The sequence below is a fragment of the Castanea sativa genome, chromosome 5 (genome assembly GCF_040712315.1).
Source record: "Castanea sativa cultivar Marrone di Chiusa Pesio chromosome 5, ASM4071231v1".
NCBI classification, from domain to species: Eukaryota; Viridiplantae; Streptophyta; class Magnoliopsida; order Fagales; family Fagaceae; genus Castanea; species Castanea sativa.
Window position 1 is genome coordinate 68,673,459 of NC_134017.1, and position 21,987 is coordinate 68,695,445.

At 38.3% G+C, this 21,987-nt stretch overlaps 2 pseudogenes; one reads left to right on the top strand and one right to left on the bottom strand.

Annotated features, from left to right (window-relative positions):
- The first annotated feature begins 7,139 nt into the window (after positions 1-7,139).
- On the top strand, positions 7,140-17,341 carry LOC142635667 (putative GPI-anchored protein At1g61900; annotated as a pseudogene).
- Positions 17,342-19,887: 2,546 nt separating this feature from the next.
- On the bottom strand, positions 19,888-20,691 carry LOC142635668 (polyubiquitin 11-like; annotated as a pseudogene).
- Between the last annotated feature and the right edge of the window lie 1,296 nt (positions 20,692-21,987).

Genomic DNA, 21,987 nt, shown 5'->3' on the forward strand with positions numbered 1-21,987 from the left:
CGTTGGTGTGTATGAAGGCACTCCAAGATAGGTGTGTTGCCGAGGAAGGGGTGATCAATTGCCTTAGAAAACATAATGTGACCCTGACCAGCGAGCAAGCACAATACAAGGAGGTCGTTCGTATTTTGAACAAGGAGGTGGAGGATTTGAAGAAGAAGCTAATGGAAGAGGCCAGTCTTAGAGAAAAGGTTGAAGAGGCAAAGGCAAACGTAGAGAAGGAGCTGAAGACCTTCGTTGAGCAGGTAGAAACGGCCAAGGCTGACGCCTTCAAGGAGTATAAGGCTTCACAGTCTTTCGTTAATGCGTGTGCAGTCTACTATGGTGACAGGTTCGACGACTTCCTTAAGCAGGTTGGGTCCGTTTACCCAGACCTAGATTTATTCAAGGTCACCATGGATGACCCTATGCCGATGACCCCTGCTACTAGCGACACCACTGATGATATGACCAACGAGTCCACTCACGCAAAGCAAGGTTTGCAGGGTGATGTCTTGGTGCTCGCTCAACCTGCCCAGGAAAGGCCCGTCACTCCTATAATCTCGTCATCTGAAGATCCTCCTGTTGAAGTTGAGAACCCTTCAGCTCCAAGTGCCCAAGACCCCCTTCCTAAAGATGACGAGAATGCTTCTGTACAGGAGGTCCAAAACCCTATAGTTTATAATTTAGTTTCCTACTTTTAACTTATTTTCATGTACTTCATCTTTTTTTCAAACAATGTCAAGTGGCCTTTGTTTTTTGGGCTTTTTATTTCAAATACCTTTTTTATATTATGTCATCTTTTCTGTATTTGTCGCTTTAGATATATACTTTGTTGATTTCTGTTTATGTATGCCAATCTTGTGACGAGCGTATGTGTCTCAATGAACTCGTCCATTTGTGGACTTCGTGATAAATTCATTCATTTCTTGTGGACTTTGTGGTAAGCCCGTCCGCTTGTGGACTTTGCAACAGGCTCGTCTACTTGTGGGCTTAGTGGCGCATTCGTCCACTTATGGACTTTGCAACAAGTTTTTCCACTTGTGGACTTGGTAATAAACTCACTTAAACATGGGCTTAATAACTTTTTCCATTTATGGACTCCAAAATAAACTCATCCACTTATGGATCTCGTAGTAAACTCGTCCACATATGGACTTAATAAATTCGTCCACTTATGGACTTGTCCACTTGTGGACTTCGTAGTAAACTCATTCATATTTGGACTTAATGAACCCGTCCATTTGTGGACATAATAAATTCGTCCACTTATGGACTTTGTAGTAACTTGTCCACATTTGGACTTAATAAACGAGTCCATTTGTGGATTTCGTAGTAAACTCGTCCGCATATGGATTTAGTAAATTCGTCCACTTATGAACTGTTTTACTTGTGGACTTTGTAGTAAACTCGTCCATATTTAGACTTAATGAACCCGTCCATTTGTGGGCTTAATAAATTTGTCCACTTATGGACATTGTAGTAAACTTGTCCACAATTGAACTTTATAAACTCATCCATTTATGGATTTCGTAGTAAACTCGTCCGCATATGGACTTAATAAATTTGTCCACTTATGGACTCGTCCACTTGTGGACTTCGTAGTGGACTTGTCCATATTTGGACTTAATGAACCTGTCCATTTGTGGACTTAATAAATTCGTCCACTAATGGACTTTGTCATTTTGTAGTAACATACACAAACCATATCTGAATAACTCCTCTTATTGTGATAGATACGTGCATAAGTAAAAAGTTGTTCTTAAATGAATGAAATCCTGCCCTTTGGGCTTAAAAACTACAATAGATAAACTAACTAAAAGAGATAAACTGGAAATGAGAAGTGTCGCCCTTCATGCTACCTTCTACTGGTAGTATTTCCTAAGATGCTCACCGTTTCACAGGTGGCATAACTTCTGCCTGTCAAGTGTCTCCAAGTAGTAAGTACCTTTCCTTTGACAAGACATGACTCTGTATGGTCCTTCTCAATTGGGTTCGAGGTTTCCTTGGGATGGATCTCTTGTGGCGCCCGTCACCTTCCTCAGGACAAGATCTCCAACTTGAAAGTCCTTGTGGTTGACCTTGGAGTTGTAGTGCTTAGCCATAAGGTCTAGGTATTGTGCTAGTCTTTGCTCAGCTGTTGCCCTGGCCTCATCCACTAGGTCAAGCTATAGACGCATGGCTTCATCATTCCTCCTTTCATCGTGCATGTCCACCTTGTAGCTTATGAGTCCGACCTCAGCTGGGATGACTACTTCGCTGCCGTATGTCAGTCGAAATGGCATTTCCCTTGTAGGAGTTCTGGCTGTCATCTTGTATGCCCACAGTACGCTTAGTAGTTCTTCTAGCCATACACCATTTTCCCCCTCGAGCCGAGTCTTGATAATTTTAAGCAAGGATCAGTTCGTGACTTCCACCTGTTCGTTTGCTTGAGGGTGCGCGGGGAGGAGTAGTGGTTCTTGATCCCTAACTGTGAACAAAAGTCCCTGAAGGAGTCGTTATCGAATTGCTTCCCGTTATCTGATACTAAGACTCTAGGGATCCCGTACCTGTAGATGATTCTCTTCCAGACGAAGCTTCTTACACTTTTCTCTATGATAATGGCCAGGGCTTTAGCTTCTACCCATTTGGTGAAATAGTCTATGCCGACTATTAAGAACTTCAACTGTTTCATTGCTATTGGGAATGGGCCTATGATGTCTAGTCTCCATTGAGCGAACGGCCACGGGGCCGTCATTGGGCTGAGTTCCTCTGTCGGCTGTCTACTGACGTTACTGAACCTCTGACATTTGTCGCATTCTTTGACATAAGCTTGGGCATCCTTCGACATAGTAAGTCAGTAGTATCCAGCTCGAATCAGCTTGTGCACTAACAATCGGACCCTCGAGTGGTTCCTGCAGATGCCGTCATGGACTTCCCTCATGACATATTCCGCTTCTTTAGAGCTTAAGTATCTTAGGTACAGGCGAGAAAAACCTCTCTTGTATAGGATGTCCTTTATTAGGACGAATCATGTTGCTTAGACCTTCAGCTTTCTCGCGGCTTCCTTATTATCAAGTAGTGTACCATTTTTTAAATAGGAAACAATCAGTGTAGTCCAATTGCTTCTCGAGTATATCTCCTGCACACCAACATCATTTATATCAAAGGTGAGGGTTGAACAAAAGAGAGTACCTTACTAGAGACCAGCACATATTCTATTGAGGTGGCTTTGGCAAGGCAATCAGCTTTCTCATTTTCTTCTCTAGGGACTTGGACAAACTTGGCCAGCAACTCGCCTACTCATCTCCATACGTGCTCCAAACATCTCTTCATCTTCTCCCATTCGCATTCAAAGTCCCCGTTCACCTGACTAGTGACGACCTGAGAGTCGCAATATAAGACCACACTTGTTGGCCCTGTAGCTTTTGTGAGATCTAGCCCTACTACCAAAGCTTCATACTCTGCTTTGTTGTTGGTCATTTGGAAGTCCAAACGAACCATGCATTCGATTTCATCTGGCGAACAAAGTACCATGCCGACCCCACCACCCTACTTGTTAAACGATCCATCCGTGTGGACGCTCCACTGAGGATGTTCTTCTGCCCCCTAACCTTCTATGCTGGTGAATTCTGCAATAAAGTCGGCAACTACTTGTCCCTTTATGGTGGTTCAGGGGCAATATTGTACATCAAATTTACTTAATTCTATCACCTACAACGCCATCCGTCTAATTGCGACTTCAGGACTACTCATCGCTCTCCGTAAAGGCTTGTTTGTTAGGACGACCACAATGTAGGCTTGGAAGTATGGTTTGAGCTTACGAGCATGGTTTGAGCTTACGAGCTGCGGTGATTAAAGCAGAGGTGAGCTTCTCCATTGGTGGGTATCTTTCCTTTGCGCCTCGAAGTGCTCGGCTAGTGTAGTAGACAGGCTTTTGTACCCTGTCTTCTTCTTTGACTAACGTGCACTGACAGTAGCCGGAGATATAGCTAAGTAGAGGAATAGTTCTTCTCTTGGTTTAGAGGGACTTAGCAATGGTGGTGAAGAAAGGTAGGCCTTCAATTCTTTAAATGCTTGTTAACACTCGGCCGTACACTCAAAAGATTTTTTCAGCGTACGGAAGAAAGGTAGGCATTTGTCCGTTGCCCTTGATACAAACCTATTCAGCGTGACTACCTTGCCGTTGAGGCTTTGTACTTCTTTCGCGTTCCTAGGTGGTGACTTCTCCAATATAGCCCAGATCTTGTCTGGATTAACTTCGATACCTCTCTAGGACACCATGAACCCTAGGAACTTCCCCGCCATCACTCCAAATGCACACTTACTCGGATTGAGCTTTATGTTGTAAGAGTAGAGGGTGTTGAATGTCTCCTTGAGGTCGTCCAAGTGGTCGTCCTCTCTTCGGCTTCTTACCAGTATGTTGTCAACGTAGAATTGGACGTTTCTTCCAATCTAGTGTGCAAACATCTTGTTCATTAGCCTCTGATACATTGCGCCCTTGAGGGCGAATGACATTACTTTGTAGCAGAAGAGGCCTTGGCTGGTGACGAACGAAGTCTTCTCTTGGTCGGCTTCGTCCAATCTGATCTGATTGTAGCCGAAAAAAGCGTCCATGAAGCTCAGTAATTGGTGTCGGGCTGTGGAGTCCACTAAAACATTAACCCGTGGAAGGGGGTACCTATCCTTGGGGCATGCCCTGTTCAAATCCGTGAAGTCCACACACATCCTCCATTTCCCGTTGGCTTTCTTAACCATCGCCATGTTGGCCAGCCAGTCGAGGTAGTATACTTCTCTAATAAAGTCTGCATCCTGCAACTTGTGGACTTCCTCTGCTATAGCTTGGTCTTGTTCCTGGGCGAACACTCACTTCTTCTGATGGATAGTGGGAAAAATGGGCGACACATTTAACCTGTGCACCATAATTGAAGGGTCAATCTCGGACATGTCTTCATGGCTCTAGGCAAAGACGTCTTGGTTTTCTTTTAGAAACGTCATGAGTGCTTGACGAATTGTCGGATTGGCAAGAGTGCTAATCCTAGTCGTTCGCTAGGGGCCTAGACTTGTCGAGTGGTATCTCCTCCAATCCCTCGACGAGTTCTGCAACTGTCCACTGCTCTTCTATGCTCATGGTCTGTAAATGGTTATCCATCCCCAACATTGCCATGTAACACTCATGCGCCGCCACTTGATCTCCGCATACTTCTCCAACCTTGTAGTTAGTAGGGAATTTAACCATCAGGTGATAAGTTGAAGTCACGGCCTTCCATGAGTTGAAGGGTCGTCCAAGGATGGCATTGTAGGTAGATGAGCAATCGATCACAAAGAACGTTACATCCTTTATGATTTTCTATGGGTAGTCTCTGATCGTTACAAGTAATGTGACTGCACCGAAAGGATATACTCTTGTTCCTCCGAATCCAACGAACAGGGCATTAGTTGGGACCAGTCGTTCCCTTTCAATCCTCATCCGCTGGAACGCTGGGTAGTAGAGGATGTCAGCAGAGCTTCTATTGTCAACCAGGACTCGGTGTGTGTTGTAGTCTCCTACTCGTATGCTAACAACGAGTGCGTCGTCATGCGGGTGGTGGAGAAGCCAGGAGTCTTCCTTTGAGAATTCGATGATGAGGTTGTCGATCCGCGCCATCTTTGGGATGAAGCTTGTCAGCTGGACATTCTGAACCATCCTTAGGTTGGTCTTACGAGCCTTTTTGGACGAGCTAGAGGTTGTTGTGCCTCCCATAATCATTCTTATGTCTCCTATCGACGGCCTAAGATGCTCGTTCTCTCGTCAGGGAACCTGCTCTTGTGGTGGGTTGGCTCTTTCCTTGCTGACGAATCTCTATAACTTTCCTTGTCTGATAAGAGCTTCTATTTGTTGCTTCAAGTCGTAGTAGTCAGACATGTCACGACCAAGGTCACGGTGGAAGCGGAAGTACTTGTCTCTAGACCTCCTATTGGGATCTCCCTTCAGCTTGTCAGGAAATGTTAGGGCTCCTTCGTTTTTCATCTGCATCAGGACTTGGTTAATCGGGGCAGTCAGCAAGGTGAAAATTGTGAACCTCCCTGTGGAGGGCTTAGAGCGCTTGTCCTCTCGCCGTTCTCCAGTCCTAGCCATCTTTCGCCCCCTATTATGCCACACATCCTCTTGTCTTTTGCTCTTCTTGGGTTTCTCTTCTCGAGCCAGCAATGCGTCTTCCGCATTCATGTACTTAGTAGCCCTATAAAGCACATCCGACATGATTTTTGGGTCGTTCTTATATAATGAAAACAGAAACTTACCCTTTTATAGCCTATTCGAGAATGCTGCTACGAGTATCTTATCGTCAGCTTCATCGATTGAGAGGACCTCTTTGTTAAAGCGGGTAATGTAAGACCTCAGCGTTTCATCCTCCCATTGCTTAATGTTCATCAAGCATGCAGTAGACTTTTTATACTTGTATCCCCCGATAAAGTGTCAGGCAAACTGGGCGTTTAACTCTTTAAAGTTACTAATGGAGTTGAGCGTCAACTTGTTGAACCAAATCCTTGTAGGGCCCTCCAGCGTAGTGGGGAACGCCCTACACATGATCTCATCTGCCACTTTTTGCAGGTGCATCAAGGTCTTGAAAGACTGAAGGTGATCCAAAGGATCCTCAGATCCGTCGTGAGCCTTTACTTATGGCATGCAGAACTTTGGCGGAACAGGGAACGAGGTAATTGACGTAATGAAGGGTGAGTTCGTCCGATGGACCAACTCATCAAGGTTGTTTGATACTCGTCCTCTAAGGGCGTTCATCATGAAGTCCATCCGCTCCTTCATCATTTGCATCTTTGCGGCCAAGTGCGGGGGTGGAGCCGTATCTGCGGTGGATGGACGACTTGTATCTTATCGTTCTTACCTGGTTGGGTTGTTGCTGCCTTCCAGCCCTTCTTGGTTCTTCCTTTCAGCGCTGGTTCCTTCCTGGTCCTCCTCCTGAGTGTTAAGTGCTGCGTTTTTTTGGCGCAGTTGCTCCTCTAAGTCGTGATTTTGTTTGGTGAGGCGTTCTACGACAGCCGCGAGAGTCTGAACCTGTCTCTCAAGGGCAATGGTACGTGGTTAGTCCCCTTGGTTGTTGGTGGTGGTTGCCATTGAGCGAGTAAGTACCATGCAACTCTTTGTCCGAGAAGTGGTAATATGGCTTACTTCTTGTTTCCCATATACGATGCCAACTGATGATGTTGAAAACCGTCAGTAAGCTACATTGTCCTCACGTGCTCTAGACAAGAACTTGCACAACACAAAAGATAAAGACCATACGAAGGTACCGATGTGGTGTCAGCCAAATACCCTCCGACAATGAAGTTAGAGAATTTTCACAACTCTAGAGTGCCAAAGTTAGGGTGAATTATGCGTACCTTGAAGGCTCTGGGGTTTTCATAGTAGTGTAGGGTTGACATTCGTTCCTTGGTGGAGAGGGTCTTTCCTTGTAGGGAAGATCCTCTTTAACACGCGCATCTTGCGGGATCCTTTTCTTATAAGAATCCTCTTGATTAGGGTAAACCGTGGGGCACAAGATGTTTTCTTATATACATATTATTGGGGGCCAAGTATAGCTATGCTAGACCTGTCACCATTTCCTTTCTTGCCTTCAGCTTTCTCCCCGTCAACTTCTCATCCCGTCTAGGTGTAGATGCTATCAGGTCATGGGATGAAGTCGTCGGCTTAAAGCTGACGACTTCATCTTGTGTGAAGTCTTCAACATGCATAATAGAGCTGACGGGTTCTTGGAGACCAACAACTTCGTTTATTTTATCAATTAAAAATTCCCCATATCACATGCATTCCTATAGTATTTCTAAGCTTTAAAAGTTTAAACGTTTATTGTGTAAAACATAAATGAAAGTTTTTTTGATATCCTCATTTTCCTTATGCTTTTGGTACAGGTTTTCAAGAATCTTGCTGCAGCCAGTTAGATCATCTTGCGGGTCCTGTTTTGATGGATAAAAGGAGGGATGCTTTTTTGCCTGAAATCTCTCCTAGTGGGTCACCTCAGCCGTTTATTCCTATGCTTGCACCTTCACCATTGATACCCTTCACAAATACTACCACTCCAAAATTATCAGGTCTATTTAAATATACTTCTTAAAAATTATAGTAAAATCTTTATTTACATTGCATTCTTAAAGTTATATGGATTAAGAAGTTTGATCACATGTTGTGCTTTGTGATGTCTCTCTCTCTCTCTTCTAATGCAGGACTCCGTATGTTAAACTTCACTGCTGCTGAAAGCTTGCTGAGTATAACATCAATAGATTGCTGGTCCGCTTTTGCACCTTTTCTGGCTAATGTCATTTGTTGTCCGCAGTTGGAAGCCCCTCTTGCAATTATCATTGGTCAATCGAGTAAAGAAACCAATGTCCTTGCTTTAAATGGGACCCTTGCCAAATTTTGCCTCAGACATTGAGCAGATTTTGGTTGGTCAGGGTGCTAATTTTAATGTAACACAGATAAGTTCAACTCATGCCTCAAATCTCACTCAAAACTCCTGCCCGATCATTGATGTTAATGAGTTTAAGAACACTGTAGATACTTCTAAGCTTCTGGCAGCTTGTGCTGAGATTGATTCTGTGAAAGAATGCTGTAACCAAATTTGTCAGGGTGCAATATTAGAAGCTGCTACGAGGATTGCATTGAAATCTTCTAAGCTATTGAGCATTGATGGGCCCCATGTTTTACCTGAGCACTCAACTACTATAAATGATTGTAGAAGTATTGTCCACAGATGGCTGGCAAGTAAACTTGATCCTCCTCTTGCGAAGCATGTTCTCAGAGTACTATCAAATTGCAATGTTAATAAAGGTGAGTTTGGGGTAAAACATGGATGTAGAATAACCTCTCCAGATTATTTGTCTAGGTTTTTGTCTAAGACACCTTCTGACACTGAAAAGTTTCCACAAAAGAATCAAGTACTTGTGTTTGAAGCATATGATTACATGTGGGATTACCTGGAGTACAACATACTTTTGAAAGTCACTATCCGACCATTTCTTTAGAAGATTCTTTTGTTAGTGCAAAATCTAACTTTGGGTTCATTTCCTTATTCATGTACTGGACTGTAAACTTATAGACAACTTTGATAGCTCCTACATGGTCTCTTCTATCTGTCCTTGTGACTTCCTCAATCCTTTTATCACGGAAATTTATTAATTCCACATTTTTTTTTGTGTGGTAATTGTTGTTTGCTCTGTTTCTTATACATGTTTGATTTTTTATTTGAATGCCAATCCCTTCAGGTGGCCTCATCAATCTCATATTTCTTCTCTTGTGATTTGTGCATCAGTTTGCCCCTTGAATTTCCCTGACATGAAGCATGTCGCAACGGGTTGTGGGCATGGGATAAGTAACCAGACGGTATGTTGTAGTGCCATGGGAAGCTATGTCTCCCACTTGCAAAAGCAGGGTTTTATAACCAACTTGCAAGCTTTGGATTGTGCTGCATCATTGGGAACAAAGTTAAGGAAGTCAAATAGTACAAAAGATGTATATAGCCTCTGTCATATAAGCCTCAAGGATTTCTCCCTTCAAGGTTCATGTTTTTTCTAGGTTCCCTTTTCATAATTAAACTAAGTATGTTCTATGTCACATTGACTTTAAGCTGATTCTGATAATTGATTCTTTTTTCATTTTTCCATCTTGAAACGCTATGGAACAACAATTCAATGTCTCAGTTGGAACACAAGGTAATGTGCATAATTCATATGCATTGTGGAATAATAAACTAAAGACAAAGAATCATTTAGTATGGTGCAGAAATTATTCATTTCTGTAGAGTTTATTTAGACCCCTTAAAACACAATTGGATTAACCTAGTTAACAAGCCAAGTTATTACTTAGTCCAAATTCCAGATCTAGGTTAACACAATCATATAATCATATCAATGTAAAGTGCGGAATATAAAAAACACAATGATATGATGACCTAGGAAAACCAAACCGATAAAAAACCTAGGGAGGATTTAACCTAGCTATCCTCAAAGTAAACCTGAATCCACTATGAAAGAATCGAAGTTGTACAATAGCAACTTAGACTACTAACATCCTATTGTTACCCACCAGTAGAACTTACTAACACGATCACGTGCAAGCTCCGAGACCACGGACTCCTTCTTTCTTGGATTCTCCAGCAAGTACAAGCACCCCCGCTTGTGTATCTTTAAACTCCTATGGCAGCAACTGAATGATCATCAAGTTCTTAACATAATCTTGATTCTTGATAACCCTAAGTATATGTGAAGGAAAACACCTCTAGATCTCACAAGAGATTCATATACACAGCAACAACAACAACAAAGACTCTAGAGAGCTTTTAGGAGCAAACCCTAAAAACAAAAAGAGGCACACTCTTCCCTCTCTTAGAAGTCTATAAAAACATACTTAGGGTTTCCTTTATATAGTGAGAGAAATAGATCTGAAATCATAATCCTTAATGGGCTAGAACTGCTGTTTGGGCCGATTTAAAATTCTGCAGAAAATTCCTGATGCACAATTCTCGATCGATCAAGTCTATTCTTTGATCAATCGAGCCGTGCAGAAATAGAACAGTAATTTCCTGCAACTACTCGATTCCAAACTTACATTAAACCAAACTTTGAGCAGGTCTAAACCTAGACTAAATGTTTTGATCATGATTTGCCAACACAATACACATTGAAGTTCTAATACATTAGTCCCTAAGGTCTTAGAACCTAACAATCTCCCTCTTTGGCAATCCATGACAAAACACATCACAAACATGAAATGGTCAAAGTTACAAAAAGCCCAATCAGATTTAAAAAGCACTAAACTCAATTCAACCTAACCACTATCTATTAGTTGCAAGTGTAGACAGCAGCCACGACTGAATTAACATGTATATTCCTGAAACACTCAACAAACGCATAAACGCATGTGTGACAAAAAAACAGTAAAACAACAAATATGCAAACTAACTCTCCCCATAAGTTAGATACATCAAAAACAATTTCAATTCCCCTTAAACGAAACATTCTTGTATTTTCCACACATATTCCCACATTTCATTTAAATCAATCTCCCCCATTTTTGTCACGTTTTGACAAAGATAACTCAAACAAAGAGTAACAACTCAAAAGAGAACAAGAGGAAATAGAGAATAAGGGAACACAAAACAAGATAACTCTATAGAAAATAGAGACAACTCCCCCTATGAAGAGCAACAACTCCCCCTAAGAACAACAAGGTTGAAAAACAAGTTTCTCCCCCTATAAAAATAGGAAAAACAAAACAAGGTTTGGGAAAAATAATTTTAGGGAAAAATAGGAGGTGGGGAATATAAAAAACACACAAACCTAACTTTAAAGAATAAAGTTGAGGATACACATGAAGAAAAATATTCTCTCTTTCAAGAAATGCAAACTTGACACTATGTGACCCATAAATAGTTGCATGAGTAGAGAAAATATTTGCACATTGATTATCCATCATATCTCTTAAGAAAAATATTTTCCATAGTTCACACATAAAAAATAGCATATACCAGAATGTACAAAGGACTCAAAAATTAATCAATCAATTTTTAAATCAAGTTGAGTACCCAATTTAGCAAAGTGTATGCATGTTATGTGTGAAAACAATGAGAGATATGACTGCAAAACTTCAAGATGGATACAAAAATCAATGCAATGCATGTGAATCCTAAACATAAATGATGCATGAAAAGAAAAATTGGTCAAATACTTAAAAACTGAATATTTTTCAGTTTCGATCGGTCGAGCATCAATCGTAAATCAATCGAGCCAAGCAGATTCAAACCAAAATTTTTATTGCAATTTCGATCGATCGAACAACACACTCGATCGATCGAAAATCTGGAAAAATCTACATTTTGAAAAAACAAAGCATTTTAATGCTAGAAACTCCTCAAAGCATAGTGTTTCACAATTGAAATACATGAGTATGAGACTAAACGTTTTTCAAAAAACACATGAATTCAACCCAGATCTTTAAAAACAAAGATTTTCAAACTCTTAACCATATTTTGCATCAAACACCATGGACCACGTAATCTTGGATGGCCACAACAAGATCACACACAATAAAATGTACCAAGTTTAACAAAGAGTAACTTGTGTAGTGTGTGCAATTAGCAAAAACTTGAGATACATGTGAGGTGATATGTAGATAGTAATCAATCACAATTTCTACAAAATCCATCACATACAGTTTAAAGAGACTATCTCTCAAAGAGTTACATCATATAACTCTCACATCTCCTAGAATAAAAGCTTGCAATCATGTAAGTTTCTTGATTTACCTCATAATGTACATACCAATTTTATTTGATTAGAAACTTATTAAAAATTAACCGGAATAATGTACACACCAATTCTAATTTATTGAAATTATTATAGTCCAATAATGTACACACCAATTTTATCATTTAAACTGAGGCTACACCTTATGTTCTTTTTGTGCATGTGCTACACTTTTTCGAGCACAAAATCTTATGATATGCATTAAGGTGTTCATGATTGGCTAGTAAACAGTGGTGAGATGATTATTTATGCCTTTCTCATAAAGATCAAGTCCGACAATCAAAGGCATGTGATTTCAAGATCAAGAACATGTGATCAAAAACTATAAACATCTTCCTACACAACATGCACTACAAAACTCAAACTAGTAAAGTGCAAGAAAGTAAGCTCATCCAAGCTAAACAAGGTACATAAACATGTTATGTAAAGATAATATGGCCAACATTGATTACAAATCCATGATATGTAATACAAAACAAATAAAAATCTTTTTGGTTTAAAAAAAAATTTTATGACCAAAACTAAAAGCACACATTATGCTAAATGATTAAAAATGCAAATGCAATGCATGACAATACTTAACTAAGCTATAGAGGGTACACAAACAAGAAATATCAAATTCTTAATTAACCCTTGAGTACATGTACAAACTAGTACATACTCACACAAAATCAGAAATAGTTTAGCACTTATATAACACATACTATTCAAGTTTCTTCACAATGTCAAGCATATTCTAAATCATGAGAGAGATATTATAACTCATGTAATCTTCAAGAAAAATAAAACAAGACTCAAAATAAAATATTTTTGTCTTTTTGAAAATTTTCAATGTTTTTGGATTTTTGAATAATCCAAACAACTTAAGAAAATAAAACAACCAAAAACTAAAAGAAAACATGTCCACAATTAATTGAAAGAATTAAATCAAGGACAAGTAAACAACACTCACCTTAGAGAATCTTTTCTCACCCATATAGCATGAATCTTCAGCTTTATAGGTGAAAATCCATGAGAAGCAGAGTGTATTTGAGGAATTACACCAATCTTCTGAGAAAGATTAAAATCCTGCAATTTCCTTTCACAAGCCAACAAACTTAAAATTTTCAAAAGCATATGAAATAATTTATTTAGACTTATGGCAGGAGAAATATCATCACATATCCTAGATTAAAACACAGAATGTTTAAATTTCAATTTATGACAATTAGGACGAATGTGACCGGAGACACCACAAAAGTGACAAACAGGAACAAATTTAGGAACATCAGTATTCTTAATAGCAAATCTAGTCTCAGATTTTGGTTTTTGCCTCAACAAAGAACAATCTGGTCTAATATGACCAACAACACCACAAAGGTGACAGATAGGCACAAAAACAGATTTTTTATGCTCTCTAACAGTAGGTTTAAACATAGGTTTAGAAACTTCAGCGTCTACATCAGAACTTTTACCTTTGTCTAACCTAATAAAATAAGCATTTTCTTTATTATTCCTATTAAAAGGAGGGATAGAAATTTTCTCAATTTTAGGCTTAAGAGAAACAGAAACACTTCTGTTATCAATAGCAATCTTGGTACTAGTCAAATTTTCAATTTTCAATTTTAACTTTAGATTCAACTAACTTTTGTTCCAAGCTTTTCATCTTCTCATCTTGAGAGGAAATTTGATTTCTCAAAAATTCATTCTTTTTATTAGATTCATCTAATTTAACAATCAATTTATCTTTTTCAAGATTAGCCAATTTTAACTCTTCCTTGAATTTCTTAGCAATTTTCAAAGATTTAAATAATTCCTTACGAAGAGTTTCAAAAGTATCAAAAAAATCAACAAAAACAACAGTGTCCTTTTTATTCAAATCATCACAGTCGAAAACAGTAAGACACTTAAGATTATCCATGATAACAGGGATCAAGGATCAGCTCTTAGATCAAAAGATCTACAACAAAATAGCTACCTGCTCTGATACCACTTGTAGAGTTTGTTTAGACCCCTTAAAACACAATTGGATTAACCTAGTTAACAAGCCAAGTTATTACTTAGTCCAAATTCCAGATCTAAGTTAACACAATCATATAATCATATCAATGTAAAGTGCGGAATATAAAAAACACAATGATATGATGACCCAAGAAAACCAAACCAGTAAAAAACCTGGGGAGGATTTAACCTAGCTATCCTCAAGGTAAACCTGAATCCACTATGAAATAATCGAAGTTGTACAATAGCGACTTAGACCACTAACATCTTATTGCTACCCACTAGTAGAACTTACTAACACGACCACGTGCAAGCTTCGAGACCATGGACTCCTTCTTTCTTGGATTCTCCAGCAAGTACAAGCACCTCCGCTTGTGTATCTTTAAGCTCTTATGGCAGCAACTGAATGATTATCAAGTTCTTGACATAATCTTGATTCTTGATAACCCTAAGTATATGTGAAGACAAACACCTCTAGATCTCACAAGAGATTCACATACACAGCAACAACAACAATAACAACAAAGACTCTAGAGAGCTTTTAGGAGCAAACCCTAAAAACAAAAAGAGGCACACTCTTTTCTCTCTTAAAAGTCTATAAAAATGTGTTTAGGGTTTCCTTTATATAGTGGGAGAAGTAGATTTGAAATTCTAATCCTTAATGGGCTAGAATTGTTGTTTGGGCCGACTTAAAATTCTGCAGAAAATTCTTAATGCACAATTCTCGATTGATCGAGTCTATTCTTCGATCGATCGAACCATGCAGAAATAGAACAGTAATTTCCTGCAACTACTCGATTCCAAACTTACATTAAACCAAACTTTGAGCAAGTCTAAACCTAGACTAAATGTTTTGATCATGATTTACCAACACAATACGCATTGAAGTTCTAATACATTAGTCCCTAAGGTCTTAGAACCTAACAATTTCCTTCTAGCTTATTTCCTTTTTTCTGCAAAAGGTTTGCAAATAGAACCTTTTAGTTTCTAATCTAGATTTGTGTGAGTGAATGGATTAAATGTTATTATTTTCTGATTTCATTCTTGTAATTAGCTTGCATTTCTTTCTCCTTTTTGCCGAAGCAGAGGCTGAATGTCTTTTGCCTAGCTTGCCTTCTGATGCAACATTAGACCCGACTTCAGGAATAAGCTTCCTTTGTGATCTAAATGATAACATTGCAGCTCCATGGCCCCCTACATCTCAAGTGCAAGCTTCTTCATGCAATAAAAGTATGTCCTGGCTAGTATATTTTTTTCGTTTATATGGAGTACTGAGTCTTGTAAATCTGTTACTTGTTCCTTCTGAAAATTAAATTGCTTTTTTGCTAAAGGCTTATTTTGTTTCTGTTATATTTATCAACCTGACTTATTGGAATTTCAGCTATTAAAATTCCTGCACTTCCAGCAGCCACATCTGCCCAAAGTGGTAGCTGGCAAGGTACCCCTTCTGATTATTATTATTATTTTTTGGGTTTTTTTTTTTTTTGGGGGGGGGGGGGGGGGGTGTGGTGGGTGTGAAGGTGTGGTGTGGTGTAGCTTTTAATGTGAGTTAGATTTGTGCAATCCTAAAATGTGACTAACCTGGAATAGATGCCTAGGTTCATGGTTTTTAAAACTTACAAGGATGGGAGAAATTGATAGGTACAGCTGGCGGAGTCTGCCCGTCACTTGCATGGTGATGGTGTCCATGCATGGGAACCATGGATGGGGTCCACCATCATGTGAGTGGAGGCCAGACGCCTTTAATTGTATGTCTTCAAGAATATGGAGTTGTCTTAATTGAGGTAGTTGTCATACAAAAAAGTCAGGCATGTAATGCCAATTTGGTTCTATCAAGTGGGTCATGAAGTATCAATTCCCGTCTACTTCATGAAAAGAACATGTAGAAGAATGGAAAGGACAGAGTTGTGAAATCGTCTTATTCCAAAGTTTGATGGGCACCATTTTCCCTTAGAACCAAGATAGAGACAGAATTCCTGTTGATGATGCCGAAAATATCACCAGTGAGTTGTAAGCGCTCCTCAAACGAAAGCAACACCTGCAAAAAGAAAACAAAGGACCTAGAAGAGAGTACCAGTGTGGTGTCGGCCGAATCCCCTCCGAAGGTCAAGTTAGAGTCTTGTTCCTTTAACCCTAGAGTGCTAGAGTTAAGAATATTATGCGTACCTTCATACTTAGGGTTTCTGGGGTATTTATAGTGGGTAGAATTACCTTTCTTTGAGGATACAACTTCCTTCTCAAGTTCCTTTCCATATAGGAGTCTTCTTAAACGTGTGCCGCAAGAAGTCTAAATATACACGTTTGCGTGGGGATAAAGCAGAAGCTTATCTGAAACATATCAAACGACATGCCACGTGGCATCCATAATTAATTTATACCAGACGGATATTCAGCAACACCTAACCGTCATAGCTGGGTCAATCATGGTGTCGATCCGTCCTCACTGTTTCCGTCCATTTACTATTTTTATCCCCTTCACCTGTCATCCACTTTCTCTATCCTTACAAACACACAACTTATTTAGCTAAAAACTTGGATGAAACTCTTCTTAGTTGAAAAGAGAACTTTTTGCATCCAAAGCTAAGTATACTTTGTTGCTTTAAATTGTGGAACACTATTAATTCTCTTTTTGGTCACTAACCCTCCTTGACTTCATGCTAACTTGCTTTGCAGGACTTTATAATGACGACGTCATCCCTTTTATGCACATTGCTTCCTTAATGGTCCCTCTAATGCTACTGTAATCTTAAGAAGCTTTTTCTTGCACATTATTGCACCTTGTCAGAGTCTTCAAAGAGAAAAGGATAACTAGATGAAGTTATTTCCAAGAAGGTTTCTCTTAATCTGATCTGAGCAGCCCTGTCAATTGAAGACAATTGTTTATTGAGCAGAGACTCTTGGTTTTAGGTAATTTAGGAGTGTGTTTCTGATCCTATTAATTCTTGATTCTTGTTTGCTGGTGTAATAAAATTTTTGTAAAGGAAATTAGGAAAATGAGGAAAGTGATATTGTAATTACCAATATTGAGATTGCCATGTGAATTTAAGGCTTTAGTAGGAAAAGGCTCTTTTGTAACTTGTAAGTACTTTTTTTCTAATCTAGTGCATTGTTGTTAAATCCGTTCCACCTCGGATCCAATTCCGGACAGTTTCGGGTCATTCCGGCCATTCCCGTCAATTTCGGCCGGTAGCAGTTTTTAGCAACAAAAAAAAAAAAAACAAAACCGATCAGCACAGCATGTTTCCACCTATCATTGATCGCCTGAAGGAGTTCAAATCAGATCTGCTATGGAGCTACCAAATGATTTGAAAAAAAGAAAAAGGAAGAAGAAGAGAATAGAAATTTAGAGCCATTGTGGAGGAAGCTCAAGTTTTAGCTGCGTTTAAAACTTTCTTCTTCAATGCTGCACTTAAAGTTAAACTTCCGTTCCGGGTCTCTGAAACTTTCCAAGAAGTTGTAAGTAACTGATGGGAATTTGAAATGAAGAATAAGAAGAGTGGAGGAGAAAGACATTGCACGTGGGAGATAGAGTGGGGTTCGATGAAAAGGGAGCTTCCTAGTATATAAATATCCATCAATTTTTGTTTATTTACAAAAATTCCCAAAATTGAATTTTAAAATTATCAGTCTAATTAATTTATTCTTATGGTAGTATTTCTTTTAAAACACTATATTACATTCATTAAATGATAGCACATATATAAAGTTTGCCTTAAGAATAGCATTGAGTAATAACTTTTTTTTATTAATTACTAAGCAAAAAATATATATATTAATAATTAATAAAAAAAAAGCTATTATATATATATATATATATATATATATATATATATATATATATATAAAGTGGTGATTCTGAAACGATCTAAAATGGTACTTCGAAATAGGCCGGTATCAAAATATTTCGTTTCAATACACAAACCGAAACGGGCACCAAAGCGGTATTCATAACATTGAAAGGTAAAAATAAAAGGTTAACACATTGGAGACTTGAAGATGAATTTTAAAGGTATTTTTGGAAGTTTATTTTATGAGTTTTTTCCTCTTAGTTTTCTCTCCAAACACTTGGACTCACTATTTATATTTCTTCCTCCCCACCCAACCAAACACACTTTAAAAAAGTTTTCCTTCCTATTTTCTCTCCAAAGCTTTTCATCCTCCCTATTTCACCTCCAAACAAACACACCCTAAGTTTCAAAAGAGCAAAAAAGTTTATGTAGAGATTTTATTGAATGGGCCAAGCTTGGGCTTCTGTACAACCATCACAGAAAGTTTGGACACAACTCTTGTGCCACAATTGTTGTTACAACTATGATGTGGTTTTGAGTGATGAAAAACTAGTGGTGAGATCATATTAAAGTGATAGACAATTATTCACATTTAATCACATAAGAGATGTGACAAAAGTTGTGGCATAAAAGTTATGGTCTTGGAAGAACTGTAGCCATTAAGGAATGAGTTAGAGAGAACAATATATCTTAGGACACAATAAATTTCACAATTTTTTGCAAAGTTATTAACGTGACAAATTGTAATTGGTGAATAATAAAAGTGACGTGGGATGGTGCACCTAAAATTCAAATCAAATTGTTACACCTAAAATTCAAACCAAATTGTTAGGCATCAAAGTAAATCAAATTGTTAGTCATCAAAGTAAATGTTCATTATTCTTATTCCAATTTCTAAGCCAGAAATGTTCCAGCGTCACTGATTAGATCATCCCAGCATGCTTGACTATAAGGCTATTGACTATCGGCTATTTGGATATCTTTCTTACTGTAAGTGATTGTATCACCCAACACTAAAATTGATAGCACTACTCTTTTTTCATTTTTTGCTATGTACTTAAAATTGATACTAACTTAAGCATTTTCTTATTTTTATACATACACCAAAGAATCTTTTTTATATTTCGAAGTCATCAATTAAAATTACTATGTTAATTATGTCATCAAACTCTGCAATAGATTCGATTTAACTAGATAATTTAGTTTAATTATTGGGAGATGAAATGTTGTTGTAAACTTGTAATCTTTTTCATATATATATATATATATATATATATTTTTTTTTTTTTTTTTTTTTTGAGAAAAAGATAGTTGCTGCTTATTATTCATGAATGTGAAAATCAGACAAAACAAAAGACAAAACATCCCGTGGAACTGACTCCATCCTAATGATTTAGGGGAAAGAAAGTCTAACTCTCTGATTAAGGCATGTGCAACTACATTATCTTATCGAACAACATGAGAGAAAGAAATACTCTGAGAGCTGGCGAGTATTATATATATATATATATATATATATATATATATATATATATATATATATAGTGTCATTCTATTAGTAGAACATCATTGTAAAAGTAGTATGCTCTTACAAAAACCATAATATATATATATATATATATATATATATATATATATATATATATATAGTGTCATTCTATTAGTAGAACATCATTGTAAAAGTAGTATGCTCTTACAAAAACCATAATATTTGCCATTCGGAACATTTTTTGGAGCATGTTATTTGGTGTTTGATGTGCGAAAGTTTCACGTGCTGTCCTATCGAGAACAACTTAATATGCCATAGCTTATCCCAGCAAAGGATATATGCCCTGTTAAAGGAAAATTGACTCTGATTCCCTTGTTCTGTTTAGTATAAGAATTGTTGCTGTATAAGAACAAGGTGAAGAGTGGACTCCTTCTGAATGTTATAATCAGCGAGAGTCCTCCCATCCTCCAATTGCTTACCAGCAAAGATCAGCCTCTGCTGATCCAGAGGGATTCCCTCCTTATCCTGAATCTTCGCCTTCACATTATCGATCGTATTAGAACTCTCCACCTCCAGAGTAATCGTCTTCCCAGTCAGAGTCTTCACAAATATCTGCACCTCAACACCAAATGCAGAGTCGATTCCTTCTGAATATTATAATCGGCGAGGGTGCGACCGTCCTCTAACTGTTTACCGGCGAAGATGAGCCTTTACTGGTCCGGAGGGATCCCTTCCTTGTCTTGGATCTTGGCCTTGACATTATCGATGGTATCAGAGCTCTCTACCTCTAAGGTGATCGTCTTTCCCGTTAGGGTTTTGACGAAGATCGGCATACCTCCACGGAGCCTCAACACGAGGTGGAGCGTTGACTCTTTCTGGATGTTGTAATCGGCGAGGGTACGGCTGTCCTCTAATTGTTTACCGGCGAAGATGAGCCTCTGCTGGTCCGGGGAATGCCTTCCTTGTCCTGGATCTTGGCCTTGACAAGGAAGGCATTCCCCTGGACCAGCAAAGGCTCATCTTCGCCGGTAAACAATTAGAGGACGGCCGTACCCTCGCCGATTACAACATCCAGAAAGAGTCAACGCTCCACCTCGTGTTGAGGCTCCGTGGAGGTATGTAGATCTTCGTCAAAACCCTAACGGGAAAGACGATCACCTTGGAGGTAGAGAGCTCCGATACCATCGATAATGTCAAGGCCAAGATCCAAGACAAGGAAGGGATCCCTCCGAACCAGCAGAGGCTCATCTTCGCCGGTAAACAGTTAGAGGACGGTCGCACCCTCGCCGATTATAATATTCAGAAGGAATCGACTCTGCATTTGGTGTTGAGGCTCCGTGGAGGTATGCAGATATTCGTGAAGACTCTGACTGGGAAGACGATTACTCTAGAGGTGGAGAGTTCTGATACGATCGATAATGTGAAGGCGAAGATTCAGGATAAGGAGGGAATCCCTCCTGATCAGCAGAGGCTGATCTTTTTTGGTAAGCAATTGGAGGATGGGAGGACTCTCGCTGATTATAACATTCAGAAGGAGTCCACTCTTCACCTTGTTCTTCGTCTTCACCTTGTTCTGTATAAGAAGGAGTCCACTCCACTAATAACATCTATGACCAAAATTCCATTTATTGACCTTTAAATTGACTATACTCCATTCATTGTAAGATAATTCTTTTAGTTTTGAATATTTATATAAGAAATGGTCATAAGTTATATGTTGCACATGAATCAGTCTTCTCCAAAATTGGATGTAAAGTTGCCTATTAATCATTTCTCATATCTTACAAAAACGAAAGTTTTATACAAAACTCACTTTTCTTTTATATTTTAGTTGTGACATAATCTTTTCAAAAAATCTTATTGGGTTTTTGAAAACAGAAAGGTAATAACATAAGAATTTCCTGTTAGAAAAAAAAAATCTTAGGACGTCCTAATTAAAGAGGAAATAAATATATTTAAATTAAAAGCTCATTCTGTTTTTATATCTTATAAAATTATTAAGTTTATTTGATTTTTAGTGCAGATCGCATAAACCCAAAAAGTGAATAATTTTGTATTTATAGATTTATGAATTATGATTATTTCATTAATATTGCAATTTGGCCTCCCAAGTGGTTTTTTTTTATTTTTTATTCTGCTGTGTTTCAGACTTTAGGGGACAAACGCACTATGCGTGCACTGTGCACTTACTGTGTACATACTTTTCAGCAACTTTTTATTAAAAATAAGTCCCGCAGTATTATTCATATATTTAAAAATTATTTTGTTATAATATTTTCAGTTTTCAGTTTTCAACCGGTGATATATGAACTTGTTAATTTCATTCCATAACTATAATTCTTTATTTATTTATTGTAGCTTGGTATTGATTTGATATATCAACCTGCAGTCTTATGCATTTATCTAAAAGTTGTCTGAATTCTTAAATCTGTTAATTAATTAGGCATATCTTTACACTTCAAATTATTATTTTTTTCCTTT